General features: G+C 43.8%; 1 protein-coding gene across 9 annotated transcripts in view; it reads right to left on the reverse strand.

The window, feature by feature from the left end:
* The window catches only part of CELF4 (CUGBP, Elav-like family member 4), a 616,716-nt gene that overhangs the window by 145,512 nt on the left and 452,182 nt on the right, over window positions 1–19,022 (reverse strand). The window lies entirely within an intron of this gene.

The raw sequence follows: 19,022 nt of genomic DNA on the forward strand, positions 1-19,022 counted from the left end.
TAATAATAATAATAATAATAATAATAGAACAGCCTATCTAGCTAATTCATCTGCCCAATAACTGCCTGTGTGTGGTGGATCAGATAGGTTTGATAGCAGGTGATGGGGGTCGGGGCTTTGCACACACTCTGAAAGGATTTTGATGGTTGCAATTACTCTCCCACGCTTTGACGCAGCACACAATGAAAGACTACAATTAGACAACTATTATTCCTAACTGCTGATACCAATGATGTCCACACAAAGGCAGCTCACTTTGTCACTGCATTGTTCACACTGGAGGTACATTTGTGTATGTGAATTTGTGAAGGGTGCCCGTTGCTGTTTGTATTTGTAGCACCGTATAAATTATCTAGATTTATGCACACTGTCTCTGTAAATCTCTGTTTGAGCACACAGTCATGCAGATCGCTCCTCTGCCCCTATCTGCAGACTTGCACACACGGAGAGGCAGCAGTTCTGTGGTCTGCATTCAGAGCCCACAGGAGGACTTAAATCTACATTCCTGGGGTTTGGACGAAGCCCTGGATGGGCATGTGGGAGACAGGGATACAATTTTTGTTTTGAGCTTGTGCCTTTTCAGTCTCTCTGGTTCTTTGCACTACATCTCCCTTGCAGCACTCTGTGCTGAATGGTGGCTTCTGGATATGGTCTTCCTACCAAGAGGTTTACTTTACTGCCGAAAATTAAGACAGAAGATTTCTAAACTGATTTTAAAACAGAAACTATAACCTCTGCTCAGCAGACACAACCCAGTGCTCTTGGCAAATGTTTTAAACAGGGAGTGTGGGGACTTCTGCTCAAGTCAGAGCACACTGGCCATCGTATGCCACTGGAGATTTTGGGATATAACTAAATGAGGGGAGTTATTCCAGAATCGTCAGTTTCTAAGAACTAATATTAATAATGCTTAATAAGAGAAAGTTATTGTTAGCAAGAATATCCAAAGTCGATTAATCTAATTTGGGCTACAGTAGTCTGACTGAAAAAAAACCAGCTAGACAGGGAATTAATTAAGAAAAGCTATTCTTTGCTAAATGTACACTATACTGTAATCTGAATGAACGTATCAGTGTAGAGAGCCCTTTCAAGAGCCCTTTCGATTCATTTTATCCTCTGGTAAAGGGAATTCTAGTCAAATGTTGCCAAAAGGAGTTAAATCACCAGTGGGACAAGGCTCTGTGCTCTGTGTAGGAGTAGAGCTGCAGGATATGCCAGGGCCAGGTTTGGCCCTTGCTCTTGCCTTATCTGTGTGCACAGCAGTTCTCACTGTAGATACCAGCAAGATGATCACTGCATGAGTAATACATTGTTAGATTTATACTGACTAACTTAGGTCATGTGAAATCCCAAAGCAAAAGCAACTTAGCCACAATTTTACAATCAATCATGTTTTTAATTGATTTACTGCTACACCATCAGGATGAAAACATCCATTGAGCCCTGCAACACACTCATATCTCCTGACAGTAAACATTTATTCATGGAGGTTCTTGGACTGCACTGAGGATTCCTCACAGGAAAGTCAGTCACAGTGTACTGCAAGTGTACCCATTAATGACCAAATCATAAGGCACAAAATAATAAAAAACAAGAGTAATAAACTTCTCCAGGGAATAGCATCATTGTTAACAAAGCAAGTAATCAATAGACCATTGTTTGAAAGTGATGCTTGTTGCATGACTGCTTAGATGGAGACTTGAATAACAGCAGCATCCTGAAAAATGCATCTTGAAAGTAGATGCTCTGTCAGAATCGTTTGGGAATCACAAAATCTAGGAAATTTAGGAGGTTTTTTGCTGATAGCAAAGATTTCCAAATCTACAGATTTTGTCTCCTCTGAAAGGCAGTACCCAACTTTTCTAGCCCTTAAAATCCAGGTTGTGATTTACCATCAGGAAACAGCAATTTGGGTACCAAAAGCAATGACGCTTCAGGAAACTGAGATGTCAGGAAGGTGCTCAGATGATCCTCTTGTGCTGGTATCTGTGCTTCTATCAGTCCTGGCTGTGGTTAGGAGACTGACCAGGGAAAAAGCATGAAAATCAGTGAGCAGGGAGTCATGGACAGGGGTGCTGCAAGGAATTGCAGCATCTCATGTCACTCCCAGAGCTGAGGATCTTACAGCCAGGGGTTTCTCCTCTCATAGGAAGAGAAGGGACAAGGAGGCGAGCTGGGGTGAAATATCAGCACCCTGTCTCTCCCTTTGTCTGCTTGCCTTGCTAGTGTCCTTTCATCGGGGCTGTTCCACCCAGAGAGCAAGCTGTGGAGGTTTCCTAACACAAGCGCATTTGGCCTGAGTCAAGGCAGTTCCTTGTCGTTATTCTCTGGGGCTTTCCGTGGGGAAGCTGGAGCTGTTAACACCCCGTCTGGCTTTCCCAGCTTTCGGAATGGTTGCATCAGGTAGCAGGTGACAGGGCTTGTCACTGTTTGTACCTGTCAAGTGGGGAGCAAGGGAGACCGTGCATCAGAGTTCAGGACCAGGTAGACGTACTTTGCCTCCTGCCATCTCATAAACTGTCCAGGCTTCCTTCATCTCCCCAGCGGGGTTTCCAGCCGCAGACATCCCTAGACCTGACAAAGTGGTGACAGCCCTGCTGCTGGGCCCGTGGATACACAGCAGAGTGGGAAGGGGATTTGCAGGGACTCTTTTGCAGAGGACATAATGCAAATAGAGCTCTGGGGGTGCTTGCTTTGACAAAGCACGTGGCACCCCATAGGGTAGCACCCCACACTGGAGTCCTGCTTCCTACACTGGGCGTTTTCCCAACAGCTCCCTGCTTTTACTGTGCTAGGAGCAGAGCTCTGTAAAATGCCTGTCTATCCAACTAAAAAGTAGAGCACCATGTTTTCAGTGCTGCTGCCTAAGTACATGTGAAATGCTTTCTGCGAGTGCCTGATCCATATGAAGGAAGCTTTCCAGCTAAAATTCCCAACACTGAAGTAATGAGCCTCTGCTGGGTGGAACTTCACTAGCAAAAACACTCATCCTAAGCGCACAGATCCTGGCTTGGATTCACATCTGGGAGCAATGTGTCAGCAAGGGCACCCATTCCTCAATCTGATTGTCCAGGACATGTGTTTTCCTGCCTTGGGGAAACCTTTTGGCTTTCCAAGACCTGAGCACAGAAGCTTTGCATAGCAAAAAAAGGAACTCCCACAGCTGGTTGTACCGTAGACCCAGAGCAGCTTATGGGCATCACAGCCTGTACCCCAGCACTACACACATTCTTTTAGAGATTATGTCCCAGAATTTAAGGCAGGTTAGTCTTAAATACAAGAGCAGCTCCACTGGCTTTGGTGAGACGGCACAGGATTTAAACTATGGATGTGTTTAAGCACCTGGCATATGAGCCTTTTTCTCTAGTGCACTTCTCTCTCCCCTGGGCTTAATTTCAGCCCCTTCCACTTTATAGTCTGTGGCCTCTGCTGTAAATTTAGACAGCCAGGGAACTAATTTTTACAAAATATTTTCTTCTTGAAATATTGCAAGTAAAGAGCAGATGAGAATATATATCAGTTAAATGCTTTTTTAAAGGCATATATGACACGACATGACACGACACTGGATTTTAAAATGAAGTACAGTAACAAGGAACCCCCAGCTGGAATTTCCTAAAATATGGCTTTCCTCCTCTGGAACCACTTTTAATTTTAAGTGCTGACTTTCCTGACCCAGAATAAAGTTACAGGCAATGTTTACTAGCTGGCATAGAAGGGAATTGCTCCCTTATTGCATTCCAAGCATTCAAGCCACTGAAAATCAATATAACAAAGTAGGAAAGAAAGAATAAGAGCATACCCCTCCTCTCCCCCCTCCACACACACAGACAGACACATCCGTAGAGCTGTCTCTCTCCTCCCCACTATGACAGGTAGTGGCCCTCTCTAACCTTAGAGGCTGGCAGTGAAGAAAGATGAAGTTTGTCACATTGTTCCTGAGCAGTAAGTTGTACAGCTAGGTCACCTCCAATTTTTAGCTAGTCAGTCAAGGCTACCTTTCCATGAGCAGTGCACAGCTGCCATTCCTCAACAAATAGTGAAATGATGAGTCCATGTCACAGGGGAGGACACCATCGAAACTCCTGGTATCTCCTTCAGTTTGGTAACATGATGGGAGATGACAGGGACATGAGGTGGGGCTGATGCGAGGCAGGAATCTCCAAAACAGGTCTCCTTGTGGAGGCAGCGAGGGGCTGACCTCTGGACATTTCAGAGACACAGGGAGCTGTGAAGGGGTGGAAGGTCACGTCTGAAAACTGCTACTTCAGGGCTGGAGGAAAGAGGCTGATCACCACTTGACACCAGAGCCTGAAGGCAGACAAGATACTCGAGGAGCAGCAATGATCCAGAAGACATCTTCCTGACGTCTTGTTTTCTTAGTGCACTTCGGTGCCAAGGTGGGAGGAAGAGGAAAAAAAGATGGAAGGAGGAATGACTCACTTGTCGATTCTGCATCAATTGCTAAAGTTTCTGCAGAGAGGCTGCACTGCTCTGAAAAGAGGTTGGATCTTTGGTAACATGGATACTTTTGATTTCTCTGTGGTATGCAGACTTCTTTGTGGCAGAAACAAACCACCCTGTCTGCAGCTTTGCATTTTATCTAAATGCTGCTCTTTCAACACCAGGGCAGAGGTCCAGTGCAGTAGTGATACTCCCTCCTGCCTCCCCATGGCACAGTCTGACTGTGTGCTGTGCTCTTTAAGAGAGATTTTGTTTCAGGCTCGTGGGGGCCTGAAAGTGCTTTTGACCCTGGTGGCAGTCAGGACAGGTGTTTTGTGAGCCACAGGGTTAGCAACACTCACCAAGTGCTGAAATTTGTCACCTGTGGGAAGATAATGTAAGAGGCTTTGCCATCTCAGGTGTTTTTGTGCCACATTTTCTTCCCCTGGTATTGAAGGTAAAGAAGAAGAAAAAGTCACAGTCCTGGTTTTCTGGCACTGTGAACTGAAGGCTGACCAAAGATGAAGCCTGTGCAAGTTCAGCAAACCCACCCTTATCCTGAGCATCTCCAATCTACTCTTAAAACACATCCCAGGTTGTATCTCTGAACGACACAGTCCCTGCCAGTCCTTAGAGGCCAGAGCCTTGCCTACAGCCTGACAACTTTATCACCTTCCTCCCTCCTGCTCACTTTCACTCGTCTTTTGGTGCATGGGGTATTCAGGGTGATGGCTAGTGCCAGTGTTAATGGGAATAACACTTGCAGGCTGCTGGAAGGAATCAAGGCCTCTGTCTTCCCAGGCCATCACTGCTTTGCAAGCTCTGGCTCTCACCTTTAATGTGGAGTCAGCTTTCTTGGCACATGGAGGATTCACCCTGTGGGATATTTTGCTGACTTTTCTCTTCACCTTGACTCAGACATGCACAATAGAAATAGCAGCTGTGGACTCCTATGGTTTCAGACCCTGCCCTGTTTCAATTAGAGAGACATGTGGGTTTGCAGAGGAGGTTTTCAAAAAGGACGCGTGGGTTTCCTTTTGAGTCTTAACACAGAAAAAAAGAGTTGCACTGAGCTGCCTGTTTCTCCTGAGTCTCCCCAAGTACCAGCAGTCAGTGTCCTGCTACCCTCCTCATCTGATGGGGAGGAGCACAGAGTGTGCCCAAAGTGCACTACCACCTCGTCACACTGGCCATACTGACACAAGGCACACCTAGCCTCAGTTTTGGTCCCCTCATGACCAGAAAGACACTGAGTTGGAGGGGTGTATTCAGAGAAAGGAACAGAGTTTGTGAGGGATCTAGAGCACCAGTCTGATGAGGAGCATCTAAAGGAAGCTGGAGGGGCTCAGTGTGGAGAAAAGGAGGCTCAGGGGGGACCTTCTCACTCTCTACAACTACCTGACAGGATGGTGCAACCCAGTGAGCATCAGCCTCTTATCCCAGATTACAAGTGACAGGGCAAGAGAAAATCAGGCTCAAGCTGCACCAGGAGAAGTTTAGACTGGGTATTGGAAAAATTCTTGACTGAAATGGTGGTCAGGCATTGAAACAGGCTGCCCAGGGCAGTGGTGGAATCACCATCTCTAGAAGTGTTCAAAAGGCGTGTGGATGTGGCATTTGGGGACATGGTTTAAAGGTGAACACAGTGGTGCTGGGTTAGTTGTTGGACTAGGTGGTCAAAGAGGTTTTTTCCAACCTTAATGATTCTGTGATTCTGTAAAGAGTTATATACTCACAAACTCCTGTTCTCAGGCAGAAGGACATGAGGATGACACCAAGGAGTGAAGGGCACTGTTGAGAGAAAGAGAGCTCGGGGAGGCAGAGTGCTTCTCAATTCCATGTCACCTTACCCTGGCAATCTGGGTAACACAGTGCAGGTAGGAGCATGGCTGTTGTGGTCCTAAGGTCAGCTCTGTGAGCAGTTTAGTCCTGGGGCTGGGGAGGAGGTGACCCCACAGCAGTGGAAGGCAGTCTCCCAAGGCTGCAGGAAAGTAGCATCTCCCAGTTACCCTTTCCCAGCCCAGGTACATCAGATATCTTGGTGTGGAACTGGGCAGAAGCTGATTTGGCTCCCAGGCACCTCCTGCTGCTGTAGGAGGTGGGAAATAGGAGAGAGAGCAAAAGATGATGCCCGAACACCCCATGGTGGTCATGCTCACACCTGGAATATTCAGCTTTAGGGTATCCTTGCGTCCTGGACAGTCTCGCAGAAGCACCCAGCACAACCTGAGAAGCACTCCGTGACCTAAGGAATGAAACCACTTTGACAGCTTTTCAGAGGTGCTCTTGTTACTGAACAAGAGTCTTCTCCTGGCCCTGCTCCTCCATCTCCCTCTCTAGGCTGGAGGGAAACAGGATGGATCTTCTTCAACATTAAACACCATCCTAGCCCAGAAGAGAGAGGAAGAGAAAGAGATGCTAACTACAGAGTTGAGGAGGAAGGGTAAGCTCAAAAATAATTCAAAAAATAAAGATAATTACTTTTACATTTAGCTATTCTCCTATTTCTTTTTGTCTTTGAAGAATTCATATGAAATTGTTCTAAAAAAAGTCAAGCTAACATCTTGCCTGAGACACTCACCTCTTGGCCCTGGGGAAAGGCTGTGTGCTCTGCAGCTTCCCACGAGGAACGTAACTGGCTACAAGGAGTAGTGCCTGCTAGAGACTTGTGACAATGATAGGGCTTAGAAACCCATCAGGATTTTTACAGCAATCTCAAGCTGTTTGAGGCCTTGCCCTCTGCTGTCATGTGCACACTTGAGATTTTTTTTCTTTCTTGTTCAATAAATCCCTGGTTTTCTAGACCTCAGGAGTGTACCAAAGTTTGAAAGTGACCCAAGTTCAAGCTAAAGGCTCAGCAGGAGACAAATAAAGGAACCTAAACTCTATTATTAAACAAGTAAAACCTCACGACATCTTTAGGTCTGACTTATATTTTCTGAGTCCTTGAAATTGCTAATAAACACCAAGAAAATGTCTGGAGCTTTGATCCTCTGATAATATTTGGGAATGTATTCAGAAATATACTTGTCAACATTTGAAGACTTTAGAAAACTCTCCACATTTTCAAGTTTGGGCAGTTTTTATACAGGAAGGGTTTTGCAAAGTCAGGCTGTATTTGGTTTGAGTAACAAGGTTTTGGTAGTGGGGGGCTGCAGGGCTACTTTCTGTGATAAGGTGCCAGAAGGGCCCTTGCCAGAGCCAATGTCAGCCAGCTCCAAGATGGACCTGCCAGTGGTCAACACTGGGCCCCTGTGGTAACATCTCTGGCATAAAGTGTTTAAGAGGAAAGGGGGGAAAACTGCTGCACAACAGTAGTTGGAGGAAAAGAGTGAGAATATGTGCGAGGAACAGCCCTGCAGACACCCAGGGCAGTGCAGAAGGAGGGGCAGGAGCTGCTCCAGGCTCTGGAGCTCAGATTCCCCTGCAGTCCCTGGAGCAGCCCATGGTGAGGCAGCTGTGCCCCTGCAGCCCAGGGAGGGCACGGGGGAGCAGAGATCCACCTGGAACCCCTGGAGGAGCCCAGGCTGGAGCAGGGGGAAGCCCAGAGGAGACTGTTACCCCATGGAAAGCCTATGCTGGAGCAGGATCCTGGAAAGACCTGTAGAGAGAGGAGCCCAGGCCATCCTGAAGGAATGACCCCATGGGAGACATCCATGGTGGGACAGTCTGTTCTTGAAGGACTGACCCTGGGGAGGGGATCCACACTGGAGCAGTTCATGGAGAACTGCCTCCTGTGCCTATGACCCCACAAGGGAGCAGGGGAAGAGTGAGAGGAGTCCAATCCCCACAGGGGAAGAAGCAGCAGAGACAACATGCAATGCACTGACCACAGTTGGAAATAGGGAGCGAAGTTAAGCCGAGGATGAAAGGAGGGGTGGGGTGAAGTTGTTTTAAGATTTGACTTTCATTTATCACTACCTTCTTGTGATTTGATTGTTAATAAATTAAAATAAATTTCCCTGAGCTTAGTCTGTTTTGCCTGTGTTGGTAATTGATCAGTTATCTCCACCCATCCTTATTCAACCAGGAGCCTGTTGTCATATTTTTTCTCTCTCCTGCCCAGCTGAGGACTGGAATGGTAGAGTGGCTTTGTTAGCACCTGCTGTCTATCCAGGGTCAAACCATGACACAGACTTTTAGATGCATGCATTGTTTTTCATATCTCAAACATGGAGTTAGTAAGAATGAAAAACAGAGGGGTCTCAGGCAGAAAGGTAGCATTGAAGTAAGTTTCCCCCAAGGCAAAGGTCTCCTTAGTGTTATTATTTCATCTGCTGACCAGTGATTAAAAAAGAAAATAATTCTACCACATAGCCTTCAACCCATTTTGCCTTACAATCCATTTTTTGAAATGGCCTAAATAAAATGCATAGTCATGGTCATGCATAACCTTGACCTACAGATATTCAAAATATAGCTCCTACTCAGAATTTGCTCCCTGAAGGGTAGGATAAATTTAACCAAACAGTCCTTCTGACTGAATCTCAGCAAAGACCAGCACCCATTTCACTAAAGATATCATAAGGACCATGTTGCAAAATAAGCATGGCCAAACACAAACTCTGAAAGTCCATGAAATGACTTTCAGCCTGTAGAAGTATTTTGCACGTATTAATTACACTTTAAATCACCTGGCTTAAATAGGAACAGCAGAACTACTTCAAAACTAACTTTGAAGTTTTCCTGCTGTGAGCAGGAGGCTAGAATCCTGAATGTTCTCCAGACTTCTATTCCAACCAAAATGACACAATTTCATGAAAACTGTACAAAGCTGCTGAAACCCGGAAAGCTGATTGATGAGACACTGGAATTTTACAACCATGGGCCATGTTATTGGCTGAGTGTCACAGTCCAACCTTACTGCTGGCCATCCCCACCCTCCAAATGCCACCCAGTGCCCCCAGGATGAGCCCAGGGACGCAAGCTTTGTCTCTGCTGAACAACTGCATCACTTTCAGAGGAAGTAAAGCATGAGATGTTTGAAGGTGTCTCTGTCTGAGCAGATTTGCATGACCAGGTCCATCGGCAATCGCTGTCTCTGGCATGCCTGGGTAGTCAGATGCTCTTCAAAGACTTGTGGTGGGCAGTTTTAGCCATGCATCTTTTCATCTTTTATAGCCATACTCCTTGTGTCGGGGCCATTAGCAATATCTCTAAACTCCCTTTCAATCATGTTTTACAGTGCCTGTTCAGAGCATTGAGGTACCTTTTATGGCTGAGATGACACTTTCATTATAAGCTGCTGTTTTCAGTGGTTTATAACTTTCCCCCAAAATTACCCTTGAGGGTTGAAGTTTTCTTATGCTTTCTTATTAACAGGCCAGCAGTGAATTTACTTAGAAAGTTGGAGGATAATCTCCACAGCTCTTTTGGAGCTATCGAAACTTCAGGGAGAAAAACCCAAACCAACCAAACCAACTCTTTTGATCATTAAAAAGAAAATGTAGGCATGCACTTTGAACATCCTGTAACACAAAAAAATGAGGTGACCACAGGGTCCAAGAGACACCACTTTATTATCATTAAATTTAGGCAAAAAAAATAAAGACAATGAGAAATTGTAAACCACTTAGACACAGTGCAAGCCTAATAGTAAGAGATGGAAAAATGTACTTATGGTTATTGGAGGTTGAATGACTTTTTTTTGCTGGCTTCAGCATTTTGAGCTTCCTGAGCTTTGTGCAGTGGGCCCTTACTACAGCATCAATAAATGCCTTTTGAATTCATAAGCCGAACGGTCTTTTCCATACAACAAATATATGAGAAATGCAACTAAGGTTTTTATCCACTGCTCTGAAGGTATTTGCTCACTTTTCAGTACATGTGTGTTCCAGATGGTCCTTGATAATGCTTATTGATGCCAATTATTTTCAGACTTTATTTTGGCTGAAGAGCAGGAGTCACATTCTGGGCATATGCTGCTTCCAATTATGTCTACTTTTCTTTTCAGGGAAAGAAAACAAGTATTGTCTTCTTTCCTTCTCAATGCTTAAATCTGTTATCTGGGATATATTTGCTTGTTTGTGTGACAGAGGCTTTCAGCTGAAGACCTGAACAACAACAGCATGAGGCTGCTGGAGGAGATGGACACCTGCTTTGATGTAAAGTGAAATAATCTTCACAACAAACAGGTATATATTAAGGCTGCTGCAAATCTACCTGGGCTTCTTTTAGGTATATATCAAGAGGAAAATAAATATGAAGACAGATTTGGTTTAGATTATTCTCTGTGGATCTTCTCCAGTGTTGGCTCCAGCCAGTGAGTCCCTTTCCATTGGCTTAAATGGCTTTCCAATCAGGCTCTAGGGTCTTATTCTATGTTCAATGACCCAGTAGTTCATCATGAGGTTTCAGCAAATTCAAAGTTACTGGTGTTAGATATAAATGGTTCACTTTCCTCATAAATTTTACCAAAGCAGCTTCACATACAAGATCCACCAAATTAATGAGAGTTAAGCAACTCCTGCAAAAGGGGTTGCAAAATCTTGCTTGAAATTTTTAAATTTGCATTAGCCTTCTGTTGCATTTTAACTTGGGCAGGTCTTAAACAGCATCTCCTTCAGACTTGCAAAAGCCTCTCTCTTATATGGCTAAATGACGAAATCACCACTGAGTCTAAAATTCTAATTCAGGGAACACTTAACTGTAGCCCTTTTGAGTAAAGAACTTAACTACTTTATTTTAATTTCCAAAACAAGGAAACCTGAACAAGCTCTCAAGGAAACACTCACTTAAACATTAGGTAGTGCTGAATGGTCTCAGCATGCCTGATCCAAACTGAATGAAGCAAAAACCCTTGCCCCCTCATCAGAGGTCACAAAGAAGATGATGTTTTCTCCTTAAAAGGTGAGTTACTTCATCCTGCAGTATGATATGCTGTATTTAGCACTGCATTTTAAGCTGCATTGAGCTCAAATGAATATAAATACCCAATAGTCATTCTCTTTATTAAACTGGAGATACACAAAGGACTAATAATCTGGTTGCCTTGTTGTTCAGTCTAATTATAGTAGGGAGTGTGAGGTATCCCATGTGACTCCTAACTTTGGATAAAAACAATTAATCTGCAGCCTTCCTTTTTTGGCTTTTATTATTATTATTATTATTTCAGTTAATAAACTTCATATTCCACTGCCACAGTCTACTGAAGTGCACGCTTCAGACCAGAAGAGAAAGGGAAAATGAGATATTCTGCTTTTTCACATGATTTCTGCCTTGCTTTTTGGGTAAAATTTGTTTTGTATGTCAGGGCAGTGAGCTCAAAAGCTGGATCCTAGAGAAGGATATTAGAACAAAATGCTCAAAAATATTTTTGGTAATGGAGGCTGCTGTCAACATTTCTCAAGAATAGGCCAAGCACAAACCTTGAAGAGGGGCCCTAGGGAATGATTTATAGTATGGACTGATACAGTAAATGCAATTTGTTTTAATTAAAGTGATGTCTTATTGCATAATTCACATTGTGCTGGCTGAAATGACCGCACCAGGTAGTTTCGGAGAATCACAAGCTGTTCTCATAAATTCCATTAACTGTAATGCAGCAAAATGTTGCAGGAAAAAGAGTTACATCAAGAAACATAAATGCAATATTCCTACTTCTCACAAGTTTACACCAAAATTAATTCTGCAGAATGTCCTCAGGTTGTAGCACCTATATATTTTGAAGTATAATTTTTCATTTTCATTCCCTGATACACTTAACAAAGCTGTAAATATGGTCAGCATTCAAAACACCCAGCCAAAGCAGCAAAGGACAGCCTCGTGCAAAGGAGGCAAACATAACCCAGAGTTCATGCAGCTGATCATGGTCCCCAGAACAGCAGAGGTTGCTGTTTTAAAGAGTAATTTCTGTTTTATTTGGGAAAGGGTGTCCATCATAACCTAAGATGCCTGTGCTCTTGAGTGGACACACCAAGTCTATTCACTCCAGCTTTGGCTTTTGCACTCTCAGTTTTAGTAGCTCTCAAAAAACTCAATGTAATTGTCAGATCAAGAAGTGAGTAGTGAAATAATGAAATAGAAATACAATTGAGAAGAATTAAATTTGCCTGGGTTGGCCTAATATTGGTATTGTCTAACATTTTCAGAGACAATTTTGTCATTATCTTCTTTTAACGTCATTTTGTACTTCCAAGACGAATATCATTGAATTGTTAGGGTTGGAAAAGACCTGTAGGATCACGAAGTTCACCCATTAACCCAGCACAGCAAAGTCACCACAAAACCATGTTTCTAAGAACCATATCCACATTTCTTTTTAACATTTCCAGGGATGATGATTCCACCATGTCTTTCACAGCCTGTTCCAATGCCTGACCACCCTTTTTTCCCCCTAATATCCAATCTAAACCTCCCTTGGAGCAACTTGAGCCCATTTCCTCTCACCCTGTCCCTTGTTGCTTAGAAGAAGAGACCAACCCCCACGTGGCTACATCCTCCTTTCAGGGCGTTGTCAATGTCCCCCTTGAGCCTCCTTTTCTCCAGACTAAACACCCCCAGAGTGCTCAGCTGCTCCTTATCAGACTTGTGCTTCAGACCCTTCACCAGCTTCATTGCCCTCCTTTGGATAAACTCCAGCTCCTAAGTATATTTAAATAAATATAGCAAGAAAGATAACATATATAAATATAAATGAATATACTGACCAGCATATATAAGGTATAACATAGAGACAGTATAGTATTACATATAGTATGAATAGAGGTGGAAAGAACATGGGGATCTAGAAAAAAAGGTGCCATTTAGTAGTTAAATATTTACTCTTTCAAATGAATTACATTGCACTTCAGTTACTCCAGTCCCAGAAAACCGCAAAAAAAATCAAATACTTGAAATAAAAAAACCACCAACAACAAACATCTTAGCACATCAGTGAGTTAATTAAAGAGAGAAGGGAAGGAAGGAAAGAGAAAATATCTCAGATCAGCACTGGAATTCATGATTAGATATAACCACTTTAAGTATTTCCTCAGTGAAACAATGATAATTTAAGTATATGTAAAAAGCTGATTCTTAATACTCTGTCATGGATTTAGCTTACTTAGTACCCGCTACCTAAAGCGTATGTGTCTATTCTGTCTGGGCAACAGCTGTAGGATTCCAGAAATCTATTTATGGCCTGGGGATAGGGTTTACAAACAAACAGGGTGAGCCAACAAGGAAGTGAATTTAGATGGGACCTGCTTCCAGTCTACTACATGGGGTTTGTGGCAGAAAACCAGTGTGGTACACGTTGTACTATCTGAATAACTCTTGGTGAAACAGACCCTGCTGAAACTAAAATTTCCACCTTGTCAGGGATCCAGTGGCACTGCCAGCCCAACACCCTCTGGCCGTGGCGCTCTGTGGGCACACTGGCAAATGTATTCTGCCAGGGGTTGATGCTTTAGGTTTTAACTTTTATATTTTTTAAATCTTGTACTGCGTATTGAGTAACTCTGAAGTTTTGTGTGGCCTGTTAGCTGCTGTTCTCTCATTCTGGTTAGATATAACAAACCCTCTCTAGGTTTGCTCTTCAAGGACACCAGGCCCCAAAATATGTAAACTAAAGCCTAGAGAAGGGGGGGCAAACTTGGGGTAATGACATCATTAACTGAAGTTATAATTGGAGAATTAACCCTGACATGCAAATGAACCAAACTCATAAAAGTGTGAAGAACCCGTGACCCAGGGTCCATCTTGGGTGTAGGCTTTTGGCTGCCAGGGTGTACCTTTGAAGGACTTTCAAATAAATACTTCCTTTTATTCTCTTATTCTTGTCTAATCTCTCTTTTAGGTGGCCACCTCAAGGCATCAGGGTAACTGGGCAACGGCGGAGCCAGCCTGGGACGCTCCGGCAGACTGACAGCACTGACAGATGGACGGCTTGACTTGGACACACCTTTGTGTCTGTGGAAACAAAAGTGATAGGCTTGCAATGCTTGTGTTCAGCTTCAGTTTCCTCTTACAACTGGCTAATGGAATGACCCTCCTCGTGGTGTTGCTTCTTCCTTCCTTTGGTGCTTGCCTTGTCTATTTTGTTCTCTGTGTCTGGGCAGTGCTGCAATCTCAAGTTGAGAAGGGAGAAGAGTCAGGTTCAGCTGCTGCCCAGCTACAGATGTATGTCAGTTTATCACAAGCTGGTGGCTGTGCTCTTTCCTTCCCCTCCCACTCCGCTGCCTCTGACATGGTGTTATCTGTTTGCCTCCTGATCTTTTTTGTGGAGCATCGTAAATATAACAGCAAGCCAAAGCTTAGCTTTGAGCAAAGTTCCTCACTGCATTATACATGAGTTTGGAAACAAGAGGAGTTTGTTCTGAATCCCACTTAGCCTCATGAACTTTCACAGGTGAATTTCAGACCTATTTGGCTGCCTAAGCTGAAGTTTGAATTATTGAAACAACAGGGGTCCGCGTTGGATCTTGTCTGCCAGGAAGGCTGAGGGAGACAGCATTTTATTTTCAGCCTTATTAGAACTTCTCTATAGAGAGGAAGTCGATCTTTTCAATTGCTCTTAATCTCCAGAGAAATCTCCCACTGATCCCTAAAATGCCGAACTTGCAATCTTGGAGCAGTTTTTAACCTGCAGTGCTGGAATGTTTCTAATGTTTCCAATACTGTTTAAATACATCTCCCTTTGCCCACTAGCCTGCTGTGGCTGGATGCTGCCAGAGCCTACCATGGCGGTAATTTGCACAAGGACAGTACTTGGTGTCCACAGACGTGTGGGACCACCTGTGACAAGCTACACTAAGTGCTAGACCCTGAGATCCCGGGTCCTGGGCTAGGGATGATGAAGTACAAGTCTTCAGCACAGTTCCAGGTCTCTGGCTGTCAGAAATAAGTGTCTCACCTAACTCTGGGAATGGGATTCAGCTCCAGGCTGTGCACATCTACTTTGGACAAATGTCTTTGTTTTTGTGCGGCTGTCTCTGGGTTTTGACAGACAGATTAGCCACATGTCCTACATCAAGGTGTCATGTTTGTCTGCAAAATGCTGTCTGGGCAGGACCCCCGAGTCCAGGCAGGCAAAGGGGCAGAGGGACAAAGAAACCGCACTCCTGGGGGAGGCTGGGAACTGTGAGAAAACTTTCCGTGATGTGGATAGGATTTCTCTCCTGCCTGTGAGCCGAGGAGTGGAGCTGAGGCTCCACTGGGATGAGATGTTCCGCCTGAGGGGATGGAAGTGGGGGAGGAAAGTAAAGGGGGGAGAATTGTCAACAGCTAGATCAAAATGAGGTTTGCCAAGACAAAAGACAACATCCCATCCAGTAATCTGAAGGCATCGGCTGAGCCTTACCTGCTCCTTTAACGTGCCCTGTTTAAAGATGATGAGCGTGAGATTAACATCCTTTGTTTTCAGATTTTAGCTGCCTCCCTTCCTTAGCCTGGAGTGATTCTTTATCTCAATTGCCAGCTTTGCATGTCATTCAGTTCAACTTAATCGCAAGGATCCACAAATCAAGTGATTTCAGGCTGGGGCTCTGCCTTACAAAGCCTTTGCACGTCAGCAAATAGGATTTTCGTGCACTTCCTCCTGGACTTAACAAAGACACTTGCTCTCAGTTTGCAGAATTTACAGAGAGCAATTTGGACATTTCACAGTGCTGTTTGCATGAGGAGCCTTTTGAAGTCAGCGATCTCGGGTGGCCTATATGAGTGAATAGGCATTAGTACTGCATATACAATCGCATCGCGGTTGGAAAGCTCCTAATTTAATGACCAAGCAGTTAAACCAGATTCAGGCTCAAGATCTTCAGCTGATTTGAATAGGTGGAAATTTTTCACACTTAAAGGCTATGCGAAGAATTACACCAGCTGAAAATTACACCCTAATATTGGGTTATTAAAGTGAGTTATTGCGAAGCATTCACCACGATTGCTGCATATATAGCCTCACACCTTCATGGGAAATAGCCAGCACACCTCAGTGGACATGGTTTACCAGAATGTTCAAATGTGGGAGAAAATCTGGGTCTGAGAACATCGTGAAGTTGGACCCGACTGCCTCTCACTAATCATCCTACAGCAAGAGTAAGATATGCAAGATATGCAAATTAGTGAGATAAGCAAACCCGAGGACATATGGCACATGGCTGGCTGAGAATTTGTGGGGTTATTTTTGGTCCATTACTACATTCAATGGAGAGGAGAATTTTGTGTCAAAATTTAAATCATGTGATTTTGGAACAAGGAACACTTAAAAATCATAACCAAAAATATTGCCCTTCTTGGAGCAAATATTTGATCCTGTATCAAAGCACAACTGCTGGCGACTTCTTGTTTCAAAGTAATATTTAATAAAATTTGACCTGAATTCCATAAGACCACAAATTGGTTAAATTGCCACCACATTAACCACAAATGTATATTTTATGCAAAAAGTACGTTTTGGGTTGGTCTGAAATGAAAATAGTTTTTAAAAAATTTTAAAAAAGAGAAGACTTACTCTAGAGAACACTCTCTAATGTTCAGGGGATTCATATCATTTTAGCAGAAATAAGGAGATGTAAAAAAAAGCCACAAAGACTTTCAGGCTTTCTGATCCAGTATTATTATATATCCAGCAGAGATCAATGCCTCAAAGAAAAGTGTAAAATCCCTTGAAATGCCCCATTAAAAGATAGACATTTGATAACGATTAGTATATGGATGTCTGAGGTTCCACCTCCTCTCCTTGGTAGGAAAGTCAGCCCATCCTTGTTAGGAAAGGTAGCTCCATCTCATGTGATGTTCCCCATCTGGGCACCTGGGATCACATGAATTTGTGCATAACTGCATTGGAGGAAAGTGAAGAAGCAGAGAAGGTGTCTCTATCCCCAAAAGCTGTAGGTTGCTTTTCTGTCTATGCAGTGGATGCCCTGTTCTCTCAGGATTAATCACTCTGGCCTCAAAACTCATCTCCTTCTGCAGGAGTTGTGGCAATACTCTGCCCCACCATAACCAAGTGTTTAGGGAAGGATGCAAGGTAAGATTTTGTAGCCAGTTGCTGTGGTTGTGTGAGGCTGAATGGATGTGCAGATAGGCATAATGGACCTTTCAAATTGGAATTTGGCTCTGGAAAATGCATAAACTATTGCAGCTTTCCCAGAAGTGCCATGTTATCTGTAACAGCCACATGCTTACGGTTATAGTCTGTGGGTTCTGCCAAGGAATTAGGCACTGAGCTGTTTCACTGGAGCTATGAAAACTGCTTTCTACCAAGTTGGAAGCTTCATTGTTTGTAATCATCTGAGATCAAAGACAGAGAAGTTGCATTTGTTGTTGCTTTGTCATGTCTTGCAGAGTAATGCCATTTGATTCAGACAGTCTGATTTGTCTGTCTCTGCTGACATGTTAATAGCTCATCAGACCCAGAGCTACACGCTGTAAAAGGAATGAAGGGACGATACAGGGAACTTCTGTCAGCATGAGAAAGGCCAGCATGTCTCAATATCACTATTCCAACTTCAGCACCTCTTTTACAAGTAGTGGATTGGGAATGGCAGAAGAGATAAAACACTTGTTTATGTGGATCTGTGGGATCAAAATCTCTCTGCTCCATTCAGAGTTTTAAAAACCCAGCTGGTCCCAGATCCATAAGGAAGAACTTATTTGTTGTGAGAGCTATAAGGCTTTCAGGACTCCTTTCTCGAGGACCTAAACAAACATGAGGAAGGCAATCCCAGCCCAGGCTGACTAACCCTCCAAAACAGAAGCAGACATGGGGAAAAGTGAGAATAGAGATGCTTTGCCATGGCCTCATTTTTGAATGCACACCCCATGTTCCCTGGGAGAAGGATGTCAATCCTTTTTTTTTCCACTTTTTCCCTTGCTGAGTAATAATTTCCCTCCTAGTGCAATAAATGTGGATGCAATCACCTTTCATAACCAATCAAGGCTACAGGCTCAGTTTCATGGCTGCTGAAGTGAAAACAGTGGCATTGCTCTGCCTTGCCCTCCCCACAGAGACAGCTGAAGCCTCAGTGGTCCCATCACATCCTCAGGCTTGTCAGCATAAACCCACATCCCTCAGAGGTTTCTGCTCACTCTCTGGATGAAGTGAACTGAGAAAAACTCATGCTTTCCAGTTCAGAGTGGGTTTGACACACAGTCTGAGCATATTTGGGGTGAACTGTCCCAAAACCTCTGCTTTAAGGACGCAGGTACATTAATGGACATTACAGGAGAAGCTGCTGGCAGCTTAATCGAAGCTGTTGCCATTAGAGAAACATCCCACTCTCCGAGCCACAGAGGAGCCAGTCACGCGACTTGCTGTGTGTTTGCTTTTCAATATCAGCTTTCAGGAAAGGCAGAATTAAACATTACACAAGATGCAAACATACACACGTTGTGTGCAAGGTTAGCTACACACACATACACGCACACAATCCACCTTGCCAAGGCTGGTAGCAAAGAGCATTTACTGGAGAGTGTGAACACTCCTAGTGAGAAGCCTGTTCTGTCTTTGAGAAAAGTTGCTTTGCTTTTACAGATAGGGACTATTCTTTTAAGCTTTTTTTTTTCTTTTTTTTGAGGTGCCAAACATAAAAATGAGATGAGATGTCAATCAGGGCCCAGGGGGCTGGGGAGGGGGAGAGAGCCTGGAAAATGCTTCA

Source organism: Corvus brachyrhynchos, unplaced genomic scaffold (genome assembly GCF_000691975.1).
Source record: "Corvus brachyrhynchos isolate BGI_N302 unplaced genomic scaffold, ASM69197v1 scaffold139, whole genome shotgun sequence".
In the NCBI taxonomy this organism is placed as follows: Eukaryota; Metazoa; Chordata; class Aves; order Passeriformes; family Corvidae; genus Corvus; species Corvus brachyrhynchos.